Source organism: Staurois parvus, unplaced genomic scaffold (assembly GCF_062004578.1).
Source record: "Staurois parvus isolate SC_StPar_1 unplaced genomic scaffold, SC_StPar_1.0 ptg000196l, whole genome shotgun sequence".
Lineage (NCBI taxonomy): Eukaryota > Metazoa > Chordata > Amphibia > Anura > Ranidae > Staurois > Staurois parvus.
The window spans coordinates 4,839,025-4,857,736 of record NW_028317992.1 but is presented as its reverse complement, the minus strand read 5'-3'; the positions used below and the strand labels follow the sequence as shown (position 1 = coordinate 4,857,736).

Sequence of the window (18,712 nt, the reverse complement as noted above, 5' to 3'; positions counted from 1 at the left end):
AGCTGGTGGGACCTAAATGTTTAGGTTTATAACATGGTTTTTGCACAATTTCAAAGGCAGATTTGGCCCACCCCTGTTCAAAATCCTGCATTGGCCCTGGAGCTGTCCTAATCTGTTTAAGCATACCAACAGATGGATGGCACCATAAAAGCAGGCATCAATGCACAGACGTCTACCTTTGACAATGAACTTGAGATCTTCTCTCAAGTTCATGCCTCTAAGTCTTTCCTGGGATCAAGGACAGGGAGAGAATACAGTATCCTCGGGGGTAGGCGCTATTGGTAACAAGGCCACAGAAGCAAAGATATCTACATGAGAACGGAAGGCAGGGGAATAAATGGACACCTTGCCATAAGTCAGAGCTGGATCAAGGCACTGACCCCAAGGCGCAGCACTGTGTCTTCAGTGGATGGGCACATAAATGATATACAGCGTAGGTAGGTAACATTATGAAGGCATTACATCCTTTGCCTCTCTTTAATGGCAGCTCCAGCTTGTTAACACTGAGTGGAAATAATGTCATTCCCAACAGAGTTGATGACGTGCAGTATTTTGATCCCTTATTCTGCACCATAGAATAAGAAAGGATGGTACTGACTCACCGGTGGATTGTACAAGAAGTTGCAATATTTATTTTCCTTGTTGATTAATGAGCCCCACCAATCTCTGATGGTGCTTGGTTTCACCACTTAATATGGTTCAATCAAATCTAGAGCATTACTTGTACTTATCACCAGTCTATGGTCTCCATAAATGTAGCCATAGTTGGACTGATATCTCCCCAGGAAAGATGGAACGTTATGATTCCCATGTGACTCCCATGATGGACATAAGTGGTGCAGATGTAATTTGATTAGCCGGGTTGAGGGAAGAAAACATCCACTAACTAACAGACTTACTAACAGACATATCAGACTGGATGTCACACCACTTCCTAAAACTCAATCTATCCAAAACTGAGCTCATAATATTTCCTTCCCCACATGCTTCTTTCCCTGATTTCTCGGTCAGGATCAATAGCCATCCACAACTCTGCCCCCAGCCACATTACCAACCTGGTCTCAAAATATCACCCAAACCACTCTCTTCGATCCTCCCAAGACCTTCTAATCTTTATTTCCCATGTCACCTCCTCCCATGCTCACTTCCAGGACTTCTCCTGAGCTTCTCCCATCCTATGGAACTCCATACCCCAATCTGTCTCCTAATCTATCCACCTTTAGATGATCCCTGAAAACCTTTCTTTTTAAAGAACACAATCCTGCTTCTAACTAGTAAACTGCCTTTTATTTCCTCTATCAGCTAATCTCCCACAGCTATTACCTTTTGTATCACTCAACCCTTCCTCCTAGTTTGTAAGCTCTAATGAGCCGGGCCTTCTGTTGACTCTTGTACCAAATTGTATTGTAACTGTAATGTTTACCTTCATTTTGTAAAGTGCTGCGCAAACTGTTGGCACTATATAAATCCTGTATAATAATAATAATCCATGGGCTATCATGAAACTACAGGGTGCAGCAACATATCTAAAGTTCTGTTTTACACAGTTTTGAAGATCATATCAGGTAGGGGACGCCCCCCATTGTCCATACACTGAATAAGCCGATTTCTGGCGTTTTTCATGACCCTTACCAGCATAGCAGCGGGTATGTTGGCAATTTCTGCGCGGATGTTGGCCTTCAGGTCTTGTAGGATCCTTGGACGTTTTACATAAACGCAGGATTTAAAAAAAACCCACAAAAAAGTCGCAAGGGGCCAAATCGGGGGAGCGGGCTGGCCACTCCAAATCGCCCCTATTGAGATGAGGCACTCCGGGAAGTGTTCCCTTAAAACAGCTATTGATGCTCTTGAAGTGTGAGCCGTTGCTCCGTCCTGTTGGAACCAAATGTCCCCTAAGTCCAATTCATCAAGTCGTGGAAAAACAAATTCCTCCAACATGTTCACATACCGGTCTGAAATCACTTATTCAGTGTATGAATAATGGGGGGCGTCCCCTACCTGATATGATTTTCAAACTGTGTAAAACAGAACTTTAGATATGTACCTACATTATTAAAGACAAAAACAATTCTGATTCATAAAATGGGTTTTATTGCGTTTTGAAAAAAAGAAGTTATGTTGCTGCACCCTGTAGAAGCAACTTTTTATCTGCTGCTTAGGGGATGCCAATGCAACAATCCTCACCATGGCAGCTTCAAGCTGATTATGGGAAGCCAAAGAGCCTGACTGCTTGAGGGAATATCATAGATACATACACACCTGTTCAAGTAGAACAGGTATCATACAAAAATCCAGGTTTCAGTATAGCAGTGCAAAGAGCCGTGAAGCCATGCAATGTGCTGTAACCTGTAGCAACCACATTTCACATGACTGGAGCCCATTCAGCTGAGAGATTTCTCCCATGTCTCTAGGACACAGATTTTGTTTTGCATAGCATAAAACATTTTAATAGCATCCTGTTTAGGCCAAGAAGGAACATTTTCTTTGCAGAGGAATGTCTCCTATTTTTAAGATATGTCTTAATTTAGCTGCTCTCTGAAGTTTTGTCAGCGCTGGCTCTCTATGGCAACCCAGTGGCTTTTTATGGCATGGTGCGTGAAGCAACATTCTTCAGCTGTGGAAGTTGTCATTCTCCAACTCCATTAGTTTCCAGTCTAGCAACATCACTCCCAGAGAAGCCTGAACAGGGTTCTAATATGTGATGCTGTCACTCAGTACCATGAGACAGTGTGCAGTCATGTACTTGACAAGGTATCAACCTTCAGACTTTGGGCGACCTCCTGACTTTCAGACTCAGGCAACGTAGAACCAGAATTCCTGCATAGTTCAAATATTTGATATTGTCATTTTCGGATTCAGAATTTTCAGGCAAACATCTAAATACAGAGATGAAATATACCTTGAGGGAGCTATTTTACCTGCCAAAGGACTTGTATGTCTGTCCATACAGTAGGGGGCCCCTGGTACCTTTTTTCATAGGCTTTTTTAAGTTTGGGCAAGGACACAGGGGCCCCATGATCCCCTATTGCCCGGGGGCCCCATGAGTTGTCAGTCCGCCCCTGCTCTGGCACACAGCACAGCTCTGTCTGGCACAGTAGGAGACCTGATTTTTTTCTGCTGAAGTTAAGTAATACTTACAGGTCTTGCTGCTCGGCCTTTTGGCTAAGATCAAGTGTAGTATCTGTTCTTATCAGTGTCCAGTGGGGGTGCTCCCGACCATTCTAGCTTTGCGGGGATGGTTGTTGTATAGTACCCCCACTGGTATGATGGGGGTCTGGATGGCTATTACGGGGGGAACAGAAACCGGGGAGCGCCACAAGTTAAGCTGGGGCCCTGGGAGTAATTCCCCTTTGGAACGTCTGAAGGACCCAGTACCTCCTGATTTGGACGGATCTACCTTGGTCTGGCCAGGGGCTGGGAAGGCAGAGAGTCCGCAAACTAGGTGCCCCCTGAGTAGTCGCCTCAGGGGTGCTCTGAGTAGCACTTGGGTGTGGGACCCCACGTTGTGAATGAGCACATGGTCACCGAGTTTAAATACTTTTTGCACTGCGCCTCTAGGACCGGGCCTTTTGGTCAAGTTCTGGGCAATTGTTTTGCTACAGGCCTCAGGGTCTGGTCAGTGCACAATTTGGGCACGACACTTTTTATTATTTTTATAGATTTATTTAATTATTTATTTTTCCTTCACCCCACGTTTGTCACTTTTTACTTTTGTGTGTGTTTTTTCACAGGATGGAGGGTGTGGGTCCTCGGGCCTGCCCTGAAGTCTAGGGGGAGGATGTGTGGCCATATGGTTCCTTCCTCCCCTGTCCCTAGGGGGTTTTCTCTTCGGGAGAACCCCCTGGCCTAGTACTGGATGTCCGGCTTCGGCTGGACATAAGGAACGGTGGTCCACCAGGCCTTTTGGCCAGGAGGACCAAATGGGAACCCTGTCCCTGTCAGGAGCTTCGTGCCCCGGGGGATCAGGGTAGCGGTCCAACCCCTTCGGGGGTAGGACAAAGCACACCCTTAAGTGCACTTTTTGTGTGGTGTTTTGCACTTGCACTTTTTTGTGAACACTTACGGGTTTTTTCGTTATAGTTGCACGTTTGCGGACTTAAAAAAAAAAAAAAAAATACAGGTCTTGCTGCTCCCATAGCCTGTGATTGGTGCTCATCTATCTCGCTCTGCTCTCTCAACCAATCTGCCTAATGCTTGTCAACATAACCCTCTTCCAATGACAAAGCACTCTTCTAAGCCTGAGTCTGTCACATGGTGAACGAAGAGACACCACAACTCCTTCTGAGCTCCAGCATTAGTCGACATCAGGAATTGTGGGTGATACTGCAAAGAAAGGAGGGACGGTACCAGGGACAGACTGACCATTTAGGCACTAGGTCCCGGGGTCAGTAGGGGGCCCCATTAGATGCCCCTTGTACCTCTCATAGGATTTTTGGGGTGTTGTGTGAGTGTAGGCAAGGACACAGGGGCGCCATGATTTCCTATTGCCCGGGGGCCCCATGAGTTGTCAGTCCGCCCCTGGAGGGTACTGGGAAGGATACTATAAAATGGTCAGAGGATGGGTTTTACACAGACAAAAAAGGAATGGAAGAAGGCGCCACTGAGTGCAGACCGTTAATATTTTAATAGTAAACAATGGTGTAAATGAACACTCACATTTTAACAAATAGATTAAGCATGCTCCGAAACTTCGTTACGTCACTTCCAGTGACATGGTTACGCCGTACGCTGCGCACCACCTGCATTCCACCGCAGTACACAGCAGTTTTCCAGTCCCATCTTCTGACAGCCAGCCTCTGGACCTAGGAACTGGACACCAATCACCTACAACACATGCTAACCGCTCCCGAATACCATTGCATTGGACTACAGATGTGCCGTAATATATCTTTTAAAATGTGAGTGTTCATTTACACCATTGTTTACTATTAAAATATTAACGGTCTGCACTCAGTGGCGCCTTCTTCCGTTCCTTTTTTACATGTGACATTGGAGATCTGCCTCTGCTCTATTTTGGAGGCTGCCCTGAGGTACAAAACGCTTTGTGGTCCTCCGTGGTCTTTCTACTAGATCCACCAAGTGGCTGTTGTCCCCCTTTCCCTCTCCCCCTCCACTCCATTGTGCCCCTTTTTATTTTTCATGCCCCCTGTGGGACTAAAGACCTAATCATGGACATCTAACTTTGCACCAACTCACCCCATGTATGTATTGGGTTTTACACAGACTCTGCCACTTTGCCCTGGGTAAGCAAGGTGACAGTGGCATCCCTAGGTGGGTGTGGGGGGTGCGCGCCGCACCGGGTGACACCTATCTTATGGGGTGACACCAAAAAGTTTTAAAGCAAACCGACGATCCCCGCGAGATCGGATCTGCGGTAACCCGTGGTGTCACCCCTCCAGAGGTGGGCGGTCCCTGTCATGCACACACAGCCTGGCTCTTCCCCTCCCTGTGTCCCCATCACACCCCCCCAAACCGGTGTTGCAAGATCAGTTAACCCCGTATATGTTGCAAGCCGACGATCCCCGCAAGATGGATCGGATCTGCGGATTGGGGAGCATAATGGATTGGAATTAACTGATCTTGCAACACCGGTCCGGGGGGTGCAATGGGGACACAGGGAGGGGAAGAGCCAAGCTTTGTGTGCACGACAGGGACTGCCCACCTCTGGAGGGGTGACACCACGTGTTACAGCAGATCCGATCTTGCGGGGATCGTCGGCTTGCTTTAAAACTTTTTGGTGTCACCCCGTGAGATAGGTGTCACCCGCTGCGGCGCGCACCCCCCGTACCCACACAAAGATATACTGTCACCTTGCTAACCCAGGGCAAAGTGGCAGAGGCTGTGTCTGCATGACAGGGACCGCCCACCTCTGGAGGGGTGACACCACATGTTACCGCACCGGGTGACACCAACCCTAGAGACGCCCCTGATCTTTAATGCATGCTAAATAGCTCTAAAGGTAAAATAAATTACAATAATGCTTGAAGTGGTATTAAAGGCCATATTTTTTCAAATAATCATCATCATCATCTGTAAAAGTTTTTGCTCTGGACTAGTATATTGTATCTGGAAATAGTGGTGTAAACCTCCTGCTCTACTAGTAAATTAATTTATAGTGAATATGTATTACCGTCTGTGTATGTGTAGAGATCAAACGTGTATAATCAATACTGAGTAAGCTGCTACCAAACATTAAATTGTGTTCCCACAAATGTATGCAAGTATAAAACTGAAAATAGCTGCCGCTGAAATATTACTAGTGTATGAACTGTGAAACAAAATAACAAGAATATTTTATATGTTGCGTATTGCTACATACAGAATCTAAATGTCTCAAATAATCAATGTCTCAAATAATCAACGATATTGAATCATATTATTAGCAATTGTCATTATAAATGTATTGATGGACTGCACAATGAACTATATTGTTGATTTTTGGACGGACAATTGCTAATATTATGATTTAATATTGATGATTATTTGAGATATTTAGATTCTGTATGTAGAAATACGCAACAGTATTCTTGTTATTTTATTTCACAATTCATACACCAATAATATTTCACCAGCAGCGCTACACTGTTTTTAGTTTTATATTGGTATATTGTATCATTTTGCAAAACAAATTTTTGGCGGCTCAAGTGAGCCACACATAGAGCACTAAAACCTCAGAATGACGTTGTGTCATGCACAGGGGCGGACTGACAACTCATGGGGCCCCCGGGCAACAGGGGATCATGGGGCCCCTGTGTTCTTACCCACACTCAAACCACACCCAAAAAAGCCTATGAAAGGTACCAGGGACATCCCATGGGGCCCCCTACTGACCCTGGGCCCTCGGGCAGTGCCTGAGTTCCCCAATGGTCAGTCCGCCCCTGGTCATGCATTTTAAAAATATGTGACTTCCATTGACAATGTAAACAAACTTTGTGTATAAGCCCCCCCCCCAACCTAAAGTGCCCCGAACCCCCCCAAAGGTCTACGTCTGGCCCTACTCACAAAGTGGAAACATCTAAAATGTAGACAAGAGCATAGTCAGGGACTAGAACAAGCAGATTTCATGATGTCATTAAGACATTTAAAAAGCCAGCGCACCACTCTGACTCCACATTGAGGGAAATATTCCTTGTAGACGGAGAGGCTCTTTAAAACAGTTGTACATGGGTCTTGAACAAGGGAGGGGTTTGCTTCTGTGTCTGCTGAGTGATCGATTACTTTGAACTTGCAGAAACCAACATCTATCTTCTGAACCGATTACATAACTGGCCTATCACCTCCCACAATAAAGAAAATATTCAGATTTTCCCATCTTGCTCCCTTGGAGTAATGTTACATTTGGAGGAGGGGAAGGCCTCAGGGCTTGAAATAGCTTCCTCCAGCTGCTTTGTGCTAGGAAGAGCTGAAATATAGGATGTAAGGATTAATACCAACTATAACTCCTAATAACGGTTCTTAAATTTCATATTAAAAAAAAAAAAAAAAAAATACACATAAAAAAGTCACCCTCAAGGTCATAAAAGACTTAAAGCAGAGTTCCAGCCACCCGTCCCCCCCAAAAACCCCCAAAAGAAATGAAAAGTCAGCAGGTACAAATACTATAGCTGCTGACTTTTAATATTAGGGCACTTACCTGTCCAGGGATCTAGAGGTGCCTTCCCCCCTGAGCCGAATCTTCAGTTGGTGGCTGGAGCCACCATCTTGACTAAGGGAAACTGGCAGTGAAGCCTGGCGGCTTCACAGCCAGTTTCCTACTGCGTATGCGTGAAGCACGCTGTGCTTTGTGAATGGGCCGCAGTCCATCTGGTGGGCTAAGTCATTAAATGTATTCTCAAATTGGGGACTCTAAAAAAAACACCTGGCGACTGCCATAATGGCCCTTGTTCAGGCACTTCTGTGTTATGAAACAATAACTATCTGCCAATTCTGCTTTGACGGTGTCACCCTGTTACATGCACTCCTGGTGGAAACTACATGTGGCCATGCACTAGGCAGGCATGGCCCATCGTTGTCCCCATCAGGAAGCCCGTCCACAGATGTGTAGTCCATGCTGGAGCAAGTGCATGTAGACAGGAAAGGTGATAGGAAAGACCCACTGAGACTGAAACGCATAGTTTATTTCAGGATTATTTTTACTCCTTTATTGTTAATATTGAATAAAGAGAAAGGACTGCAGATCATTGGGTTGCCAGCTCCTTTTATTGGTCTGCATGTAGACAAAGTAGATAATCGGGTGGCACAGTGGCTTAGTGGTTAGCACGTCTGCCTTGCAGTAAATGGGTCATGAGTTCAATTCCTGAACATGGTGTCTCCTGCATGGAGTTTGCATGTTCTCCCTGTGCTTTTGTGGGTTTCCTCCAGGTGCTCTGGTTTCCTCTCACACTCCAAAGACATGCTGGTAGGTTAATTGGATCCTGTCTAAATTGGCCCTAGTATGTGTATGTATGAATGTGAGTTATGGACCTTAGATTGTACACCCCTTGAGGGTTAGGGACTGATGTGAATGTTCTATATATACAGTGGGGATCGAAAGTTTGGGCACCCCAGCTAAAAATTTGTATTAATGTGCATAAAGAAGCCAAGGAAAGATGGAAAAATCTCCAAAAGGCATCAAATTACAGATTAGACATTCTTATAATATGTCAACAAAAGTTAGATTTTATTTCCATCATTTACACTTTCAAAATAACAGAAAACAAAAAAATGGCATCTACAAAAGTTTGGGCACCCTGCAGAGTTAATATCTTGTACTGCCCCCTTTGGCAAGTATCACAGCTTGTAAACGCTTTTTGTAGCCAGCCAAGAGTCTTTCAATTCTTGTTTGAGGTATCTTTGCCCATTCTTCCTTACAAAAGTCTTCCAGTTCTTTGAGATTTCTGGGCTGTCTGTCACGCACTGCTCTTTTAAGGTCTATCCATAGATTTTCAATTATGTTGAGGTCAGGAGATTGTGAAGGCCATGGCAAAACCTTCAGTTTACGCCTCTTGATGTAATCCCCCGTGGATTTCGAGGTGTGTTTAGGATCATTATCCATTTGTAGAAGCCATCCTCTCTTTAACTTCAGCTTTTTCACAGATGGCATCAAGTTACCATCCAAAATTTGCTGAAATTTTATTGAATCCATTTTTCCTTCTACTCATGAGATGTTCCCTGTGCCACTGGCTGCAACACAACCCCAAAGCAGGATTGATCCAACCCCATGCTTAACAGTTGGACAGAGGTTCTTTTCATTAAATTCTGTGCCCCTTCTTCTCCAAACGTACCTTTGCTCATTCCGGCCAAAAAAGTTCAATTTTAACCTCATCGGTCCACAGAACTTGTTTCCAAAATGCATCAGGCTTGTCTATATGTTCATTTGCAAAGTTCAAACGATGATTTTTGTGGTGAGGACGTAGAAGAGGTTTTCTTCTGATGACTCTTCCATGAAGACCATATTTGTACAAGTATCTCTTTATAGTGGAATAGTGTACCACAACTCCAGTGTCTGCCAGATCTTTCTGGAGGGATCGTGCAGTCAAACGTGGGTTTTGAATTGTTTTTCTCACAATCCTGTGAGCTGTTCTGTCTGATATTTTTCTTGGTCTTCCAGATCTTGCTTTAACTTCCACTGTTCCTGATGACTGCCATTTCTTAATTACATTCCGAACAGAGGATATTGACATCTGAAAACGCTTTGCTATCTTCTTATAGCCTTCTCCAGCTTTGTGAGCGTCAACTATTTTCAGTTTCAGTTTTCTAGAAAACTGCTTAGAAGAACCCATGGTGCTGATTGTTGGGGCAAGGTCAGATGAGTCTGGGCATTTAAAACCTTTGAGATTGACATCACCTGGTCTTCCCAGACGATGATTGAGAACAATCCATGACACTGGCAGGTCTCAGCTTGGCAAAGGGGGCAGTGCATGCTATAAATTCTGCAGGGTGCCCAAACTTTTGCAGACGCCATTTTTTTGTTTTCTGTTATTTTGAAAGTGTAAATGATGGAAATAAAATCTAACTTTTGTTGACATATTATAAGAATGTCTAATCTGTAATTTGATGCCTTTTGGAGATTTTTCCATCTTTCCTTGGCTTCTTTATGCACATTAATACAAATTTTTAGCTGGGGTGCCCAAACTTTCGATCCCCACTGTATATGTGTGTAAAGCGCTGCATAAATTGACAGTGCTATATAAGTACCTGAAATAAATAATAGTGGCTAGAGGAAGCAAAAATTATGGAAAAAAAGTGAAAACAGTATTTCATGCAATTAGGATAATTGTATATTAATGTATTATGATACAAAGTGCTCTAGCAAACCAAATGTCATACAGTTAGGGTCTAGGTCAGCTTTAAATGGTCATTGGGAACGCTCAGAAACTGCACCACTTATGTCTGCGAATTTTAGATGCACTTTGGCATATCTCTAGGGCAGTGGTCTCCAAACTGCAGCCCAGGGGCCGGATGTGGCCCTTTGCTTGCCTTTATCCGGCCCTCGGGACACTTTTCCTACCACTGATACAAGACACTATTCCTTTCCTCCCACCAACAATGGGGCATAATTACTGCTACTCACGTCAACAATGAGGCACTATTTCTCCCATTGCCACCAATGATGGGGAACTATTCCTCCCACTGACACCATTGATGGGGCACTATTTCCCCCCCACTGACACCAACAATAGGACACTATTCTTCCAACTGACACCAATGATGGGGAACTATCCCAACACCATAATGGGGCACGATCCCCCCCCCATGACACCAACAATAGGACACTATTCCTCAAACTGACACCAATGATTGGGCACTATTTTCACCTCCAATGACACCAAGGGGTTTATTTACTAAAGCTGGAGAGTCCAAAATCAGACTCCCTTCTGCATAGAAACCAATCAGCTTCTAACCTCAGCTTTTTCAATGAAGCTTTGGCAATGAAACCTGGAAGCTGATTGGTTTCTATGCAGAAGGGAGTCTGAATTTGGACTCTCCAGCTTTAGTAAATAAACCCCCAACTGTCAGAGCCTGGGTCCAAATCTGGGCCTTCTGCTGTGAGAGGCAATGTTTCTTCTTGCTGAGCCACCTGGAATGCTGGACAGCTCTCTTGACCATTGTTTGGATGATCCTGCCTTGGCCCTGTTTGTCTTGAGCCTTGAACCCCTTGCTCCTCCCATGAACTTCCTGATAAAAGCCATGTCTCTGCATTTCCTCTTTGCCAGATTATTGTGCCTTCTCCAGCCAATATCCCGCTTGTCTCTCCTGCTGCCGTCTACATCTTTGCTACTGACCTTTGGCTTGTTCCTGGACTACGATTTTGCCTCATCCTCATCTACTACCGTTTGTGACCGACCCTTGGCTTGTTGACTGACTCCGCTTCTGCTTGATCCCTAACTTGTTCGATCTGCTACTGGATTCCGGCTTGCTCATTCCCTGGTGGGGTGATCCTGAGATCTGGGACCTGGTACCATCAGGCCGCCAAATCCATCTCCACCATTAGGAGCTCTGGTGAAAACCGGTTGGTGCTTAGACCCCGCACCTCAGGTGAGCCTGTGTCCTTTCCCAGGGTGACCTGCCTGTGTACCTATCCTGCTAGTTTCAGGTAAGCCTTAAATCTGCTATAGCAACTGGTCTCTGAACCTGACCCAGACCGTGACACCAACAATAGGACACTATTCCTCAGACTGACACCAACGATGGGGTACTATTCCTCTCCCTAATATCAAAGCCGGGACAATTTCTACTCCCAATGGCCACAGTCTGGCCCCCCGAAAGTCTGATGGACAGTAAACTGGTCCTATATTTAGAAAGTTTGGAGACCCCTGCTCTAGGGGACTCCTGGAGGAAGATCACTGCACTGGAGTTTACAGCTCTACATTCCTACTGTGGCCAAAACCCAGGGCATCAATAACCCTTTTCCAGAACAGTAGAGGCTGGTAAACCTGCAAGGGACAACGCCATATTACAGCCTATGGTTTTGGACTTGGAAGTTCAACAAGCTCATGGGGGTGTACGAGGGCCAGGTGTCCACAAACTCTCTCCATCTTGCCAGCTTAACAAACCAGACCCCACCACTAACTGTGAACATTCACAGAATCTTAGTGTATGTCAGGATAAGCTTGACAGAAATAAAACCCTTGGCTGCCAAAAACCTTCATCTTTTTTCCTTATTGCACAATTATATTTCATCAACAACACAACCCTTTAACACTTGTATGATCCAGAACACTTGAATCAAATTTATTTTGCTCACAAACTTGATATAATAGTCATTTTTCCTCCCTCGAACAACATGTTTATTTCCCTAATTCCACACTTTGACAGAATTTCACAATAAACAAAGTGTAATCTTCAAAACTCTTCATTTTTTTTTTTTTCCAAAGTGTTTCCCGGCAGAACAACGATGATTTAACAAGGGAACGGTAAACAAAGGTGTAGAAAATATGTAAACTACAATTTCATCTTTGAAGAATGCAACTGGAGTGGAGCTGGAAAAAAGGTTGATGTAACATCTGCAAATTCCTATCTATTTTCTGGTATTGCCATGTTACATTTTGATGCTTGCCTGGATAGAACGAAAAGCATGGCGTTAGTAAGGGAATCCTAAAAAAAAGTACCAGATACAAAAGATCATTGCCAGGCAGACACATTCAATGCTTCAAGCTGGATCTTTGAGGAAAAAAAAGTAATGAATGAAGCTATGCCCACTTCGAGGTGAAAATTCAGTTCAGCATTTAGATCAGTGGTTCTCAACCTTCCTAATGCCGTGATCTTTTAATACAGTTCCTCATGTTGTGGTGACCCCCAACCATAAAATTATTTACCCAGTAATTATAATTCATGAGTGTCTTTTTACTTCCAATACAGCTGCTTTCAACACAGTAGCTGCTTTCAACACAGTAGCTGCTTTTAACACAGTAGCTGCTTTCAACAGAGTAGCTGCTTTTAACAGAGTAGCTGCTTTCAACACAGTAGCTGCTTTTAACAGAGTAGCTGCTTTCAACACAGCAGTTGCTTTCTACACAGTAGCTGCTCTTTACACATCGGAAATGTGTTTTCTGATGGTCTTAGGGGACCCCTGTGAAAGGGTCGTTCGACCCCCAAAGGGGTCGCGACCCACAGGTTAAGAACCACTGATTTAGAGAATGCCAAACTGTGAAGACATCTTAGTTCCAGCAGCTCACCCACTCCCAACTTTAAGTCCTCATGCACACGGGACGTTTTCACAGCGGCTGTTTTTGGCTTTTGGCGTTTTTTTCTACACCCAGTAAACCCCCCAGCATGTCATCCTATGTGTCCATGCATGTAATCAACATTTTTTGGCAGGGGCATTTTTTTGGCTGGAAAAAAACCCCCAGAACTAGTGGGTTTCTAGAGGAGTTTTTTAGCTGTAAAAATGTTCTAACACTGAAAAATGCTGCAAACTGGCGTTTTTGGATTTTTTTTGAGCAAAAAAAAATATTTTTTTTTGGCAAAAAACACAAACGCGGCAAAACGCAAACAAATTCATGTTTTTAACATGACTTTACACAGCTAATGTTACCAGCGTTATTAAAATGCCTAGTGTGCATGGAGCCTAAAGGGTTAGTTCACCTTTTCAGAAAAACATTAAAAAGGTAAAAACTACACACCCTCCCCACCTTCCAGTCTCCACTGTACTTACCTTTATGGGTAAGTGCCAGCACTTACCCATCAGAACTACTATGATCCATCCCATTGTCTCTAGAGAAAGAAGAAGAACAACATGGCTTTCAAACCCCAGAACTGTTGCACTGGGCTGCATGGATGGTGAAACTCTGTCACCCTTGAAGGTAAGTAGACTGGAGAGGGGGCATGTAGGGTGTAAGGTCACCTTTTCATAATTTTTGAAATAGTGAACTAACCCTTTAAGGGTCAAGTCCATCCAAAAAAAACATATACTTCAGGTTTTGGTAGATAATAAATATCTACACCACCTGACAATCTCCATTATATCTCTGTTGGTGAGATCTCTGCTTTGAGTTCCCGGGTCTGCACACCCAACGGGGCCATTATAAGTGGCTACCACCATCTCTGATTTTTTTACTAAATTTATAGAATGAAGAATGTAACAGGAAAAGACACACACAAAAGGAGAGCATGACTTTGTTGAACTTGTACTTGCCCTTTATAGCTAAACTCTAGTATAGGCAAATAAATACAAGCGTCATGTGTATTAATAATGGAATCTTGGTGTACCTTGTGTATTTCTTCTTGTGTGATAATCCAGTGTTAAACTTTACTTCTGCACAGAAACATAATTTCTTAAAGTGTTTCTAAACCCAGGACCCAGCATTCACTATATCTGGTGTCCCCAGACCCCGCGTTCACTATATCTGGTGTCCCCGCACCCCGCGTTCACTCTGTCTGGTCTCCCGGACCCTGCGTTCACTCTGTCTGGTCTCCCCAGACCCTGCGTTCACTCTGTCTGGTCTCCCCGGACCCTACGTTCACTCTGTCTGGTCTCCCCGGACCCTACGTTCACTCTGTCTGGTCTCCCCGGACCCTGCGTTCACTCTATCTGGTTTCCCCGGACCCTGCGTTCACTCTATCTGGTCTCCCCGGACCCTACGTTCACTCTATCTGGTCTCCCCGGACCCTGCGTTCACTCTATCTGGTCTCCCCGGACCCCGCGTTCACTATATCTGGTCTCCCCGGACCCCGCGTTCACTATATCTGGTCTCCCCAGACCTCGTGTTCACTATATCTGGTCTCCCCGGACCCCGCGTTCACTATATCTGGTCTCCCCGGACCCCGCGTTCACTATATCTGCTCTCCCACAGTACACAGAATATGGAAATGCAATTATTTTAGTAAATATAAACTGCTAAAACCTTTTCTCATCAGCAGTATATAGTGGTCTTGTGACTTCTATCAGTGCCCACCAGAGCACTGGTTAATCTTGTAGGAGGAGTTTTCATTCTCCTCTGACTCTCCTGAGTCTGCATGACCCATGAGCCTCTGTCTGGACAGTGCCGATTGGCCCTGTGCTGATCATATGCACCTCCCCCACCCCCCCAAAAAAAAAATCTCTAGCAATACACACCACACTGAGCATGTGCTAAGTGACTTCTGTAATATCAGCAGATGGATTGGGGACAGTAACAGAAGGGAGGATCAGAGAACACAGGGTCCAACAACTTTGTTTACATAATGTGGAGGATTAACCCCTTAGGTTTGACAGTGCGTATAACAAGCATGCTTTATTGCATATACAGATTGGTTTTACTGTTGTGGGTTTAGTAACACTTTAGGACCAGTCACTGCTGCTCTCTCTCCTTGTGCAGAGTGACTGGTCTGGTATCCACCCCCTGTTGTAGTTTTCTATAGGCAGCCTGTAAAAAGTGGAGCCTGCTGGGCCCCTCCCACAGCTCTGCTCTCTGCACAGGCTATGTGCAGTACAGCGGTGATGTCACCATTTTGTTTGCAAGGTAATAACTGGGTTTTCAAAAGCATTTAGTGCACACTCAGTAGATTTATATCCTTTGTGACTATTGAGAAATGTATTTAAATGAAAGCTTTTGTGCCTGAAGTTCAGCTTTAAAGTGTTTGTAAAGATAATCATTTTATTGAAATAATTATATTTACCTGATCTGTGTAATGGTTTTGCACAGAGTGGCCCCAAACCTCATCTTCTGAGGTCCCCTGCCATTGCTGTCTGCTCCTCTTTTTCTTTGTCTGCCACCCCCCCCCCCCCAAGCAAACCATTTGCTAGGGGGGCAGGGCTAAAATCCCTAGTCGGGCTGTGTGCGTCTAAAGACACACACAGCATGGCTCAGCATCCACCTCCCACTCTGCTCACAGGATTTGATTTACAGCAGCAAGAGCCAATGCCTCTGAGCAGAGAGAGAGGAGAGAGCTGCTGCAGACAGGCACAGCGCTGGATCGAGATAGGATTCAGGTAAGTATAATGGAGGTGAGGGGGCAATACAAACACTGGGGCATTTTTTTACCCTGATGCAGGGAATGTATTAAGGTAAACTGTTTTAAATGACTTTACAACCATTTTACGTGTATTGAAAGCCAAAACTGAATGCTTTGTTTTGGATAGCGTGGGGAGGGGTTAGAACAGGGGTGGGCAAACTTTTTGACTTGAGGGCCGCAATGGGTTCATATATTGGACCCGGGGGCCAGACCAAGAGTAGATGAATGATGTGTATGTGTCATCCATAGTAAGTATAGTAATATTCACCCATAGTAAGCATAGTAATTCATCCCCCATATAGTAATTCATCCCCCATAGTAATTCATCCCCCATATAGTAATTCATCCCCCATAGTAATTCATCCCCCATAGTAATTCATCCCCCATAGTAATTCATCCCATATAGTAATTCATCCCCCATATAGTAATTCATCCCCCATAGTAATTCATCCCCCATAGTAATTCATCCCCCATAGTAATTCATCCCCCATATAGTAATTCATCCCCCATAGTAATTAATCCCCCATATAGTAATTCATCCCCCATATAGTAATTCATCCCCCATATAGTAATTCATCCCCCATATAGTAATTCATCCCCCATAGTAATTCATCCCCCATAGTAATTCATCCCCCATAGTAATTCATCCCCCATATAGTAATTCATCCCCCATATAGTAATTCATCCCCCATAGTAATTCATCCCCCCATATAGTAATTCATCCCCATATAGTAATTCATCCCCCTTATAGTAATTCATCCCCCATAGTAATTCATCCCCCATATAGTAATTCATCCCCCATAGTAATTCATCCCCCATAATAATTCATCCCCCCTATAGTAATTCTTTCCCCATATTAAGTCCCCAAGTCCCCCCTATGTCAATTCACTTACCTTTGCTCCGCGCGTTCCTCTCGCCGTGTTCCCGCGCCGTTCCGGTGTAGCATGAAAATCTGTCTCCTATGAGGATCTGTCCCCCTCGACGTATCTGCGCATGTGCCAGTTTCAGGCATTAGCAGCCGATCGGCGATCTCCGGCACATGCGCAGATACGTCGAGGGGGACAGATCCTCATAGGAGACAGATTTTCATGCTACACCGGTCATCAGGGCGGACTGTGAGAGGAGCCTAGCTCCCCTCACGTTCGTCACGCTGCGCCGCCTACACACATCCTGACAGCCATCCTAACAGTATCACGCTCCGCGGGCCGGATTAAAAGGTCCGCCGGGCCGTAGTTTGCCCATTGCTGGGTTAGAATCTCTGTCAAGTTTTTTTAATGCTGCCTGTGTCCCTGCTGAGGAAATTTACTACCACTCTATTGTCTCTGTAACTGAAAGTGAAGAAAAATCCAATGTTTTGAGTTTTACTGGTTACAACGGTTTAAGAGAGTATTTCCCATTTTGGAGAGATTTCTCCCTATTTCCTGTTGTGTCTATCAGACAAGAAGTGAAGATAATTCTCCTCAATGGGACACAGATGGGAAAAACAAACTAATCCCATTCTATCCAAAACATAAAAAAAAAAAGTTTTAAATGAATCTCTGTGCTTTGTGGGCTTTAAAGGAGCCCTCTCCAGCTCTATTTGCCATGCCACACAATTTTGCTCCATATTTCCTGAACCTCAGAATGCCGGGCTCTGGGGCCTGTGGCACAATGCCAAGTAATGCAGATTCTTCACCCGCTGAGCTGTCGGGGGAACCTGCACGTGCGTGCCCAGGAAAACATCCCTTTCAGGAGTCACAAAACCTCTTTCTGGAAAACTATGCACCGACTCCCAGGAATGTGCACAACTAGCCAGGTGCGAAGCTAGAAGCAGATGCCTTGGGATGTGTGCTACCTGGACAGAAGGTCATATTAACACGGGTCACATACATTACGAACGTTATCCATTTAGACTCATTTTTTATTCATCCCTAGCACCACGAATGGTGCATGCATGGTAAGACGAATCTTTGCTTTGCCCATGAATACCTTTTTACGTCTGAAAATTGAACATGATTGCACAAGTGCATCATACACGTACAATCTGTTGTATAAATAAGATATTTTCCTCCTCATCTGCTTGCAGATTCTGATTAAAAACACAGCTATACTTTACAAGGAGCGAATGACTGGATTTCAAGAAAAACTGATTGGTATAAAAAAAAATCTTGGGATTGGGTTGTAAAATATGTGGATATATTAGTGCAGAACTTCAGTTTATATTAACAATAGACAGCCTTGCATGTATAGAAATAAAAAAGATGTTTTTGCTGCAATACTCCCCTTCAGTCTAGCACTGTCTCCACCAAAGGTCCATTCCAAGAGATGGCGTTCCTCTTCTGGACATCGTTATTCAACCCACTACCTCTAAGTCCAGGCTGTCATGGGCCGTACTCTTAGGACTCGGTCTGTCATCATCATGCCAGCTTTGGCATAGAGCCCTGGTGCCCAACCTGCAGCCCCTTGGCACATTTTGTGTAGACCTTGGGGCCCCTGTGTTTGCCTATTGCTCTGTTACAGCAATGATTTCTAGCAGTCTCATGTAACATGTCTCCAGTCAGTCTAGCACTGTCTCCACCAAAGGTCCATTCCAAGAGATGGCGTTCCTCTTCCGGACATCGTTGTTCAACCCACTACCTCTAAGTCCAGGCTGTCATGAGCCATAATCTTAGGACTCGGTTCTGTCATCATCATGCCAGCTTTGGCTTAGAACCCTGGTGCCCAACCTGCAGCCCCTTGGCACATTTTGTGTAGACCTTGGGGCCCCTGTGTTTGCCTATTGCTCTGTTACAGCAATGATTTCTAGCAGTCTCATGTA

The 18,712-nt window shown here is 44.6% G+C and overlaps 1 protein-coding gene and 1 pseudogene across 1 annotated transcript in view; one reads left to right on the top strand and one right to left on the bottom strand.

Moving 5' to 3' along the window:
• The window catches only part of LOC149461640 (rho guanine nucleotide exchange factor 17-like), a 350,052-nt gene that overhangs the window by 311,447 nt on the left and 19,893 nt on the right, over positions 1–18,712 (bottom strand). The window lies entirely within an intron of this gene.
• LOC149461641 (U2 spliceosomal RNA) lies at positions 3,143–3,302 on the top strand (annotated as a pseudogene).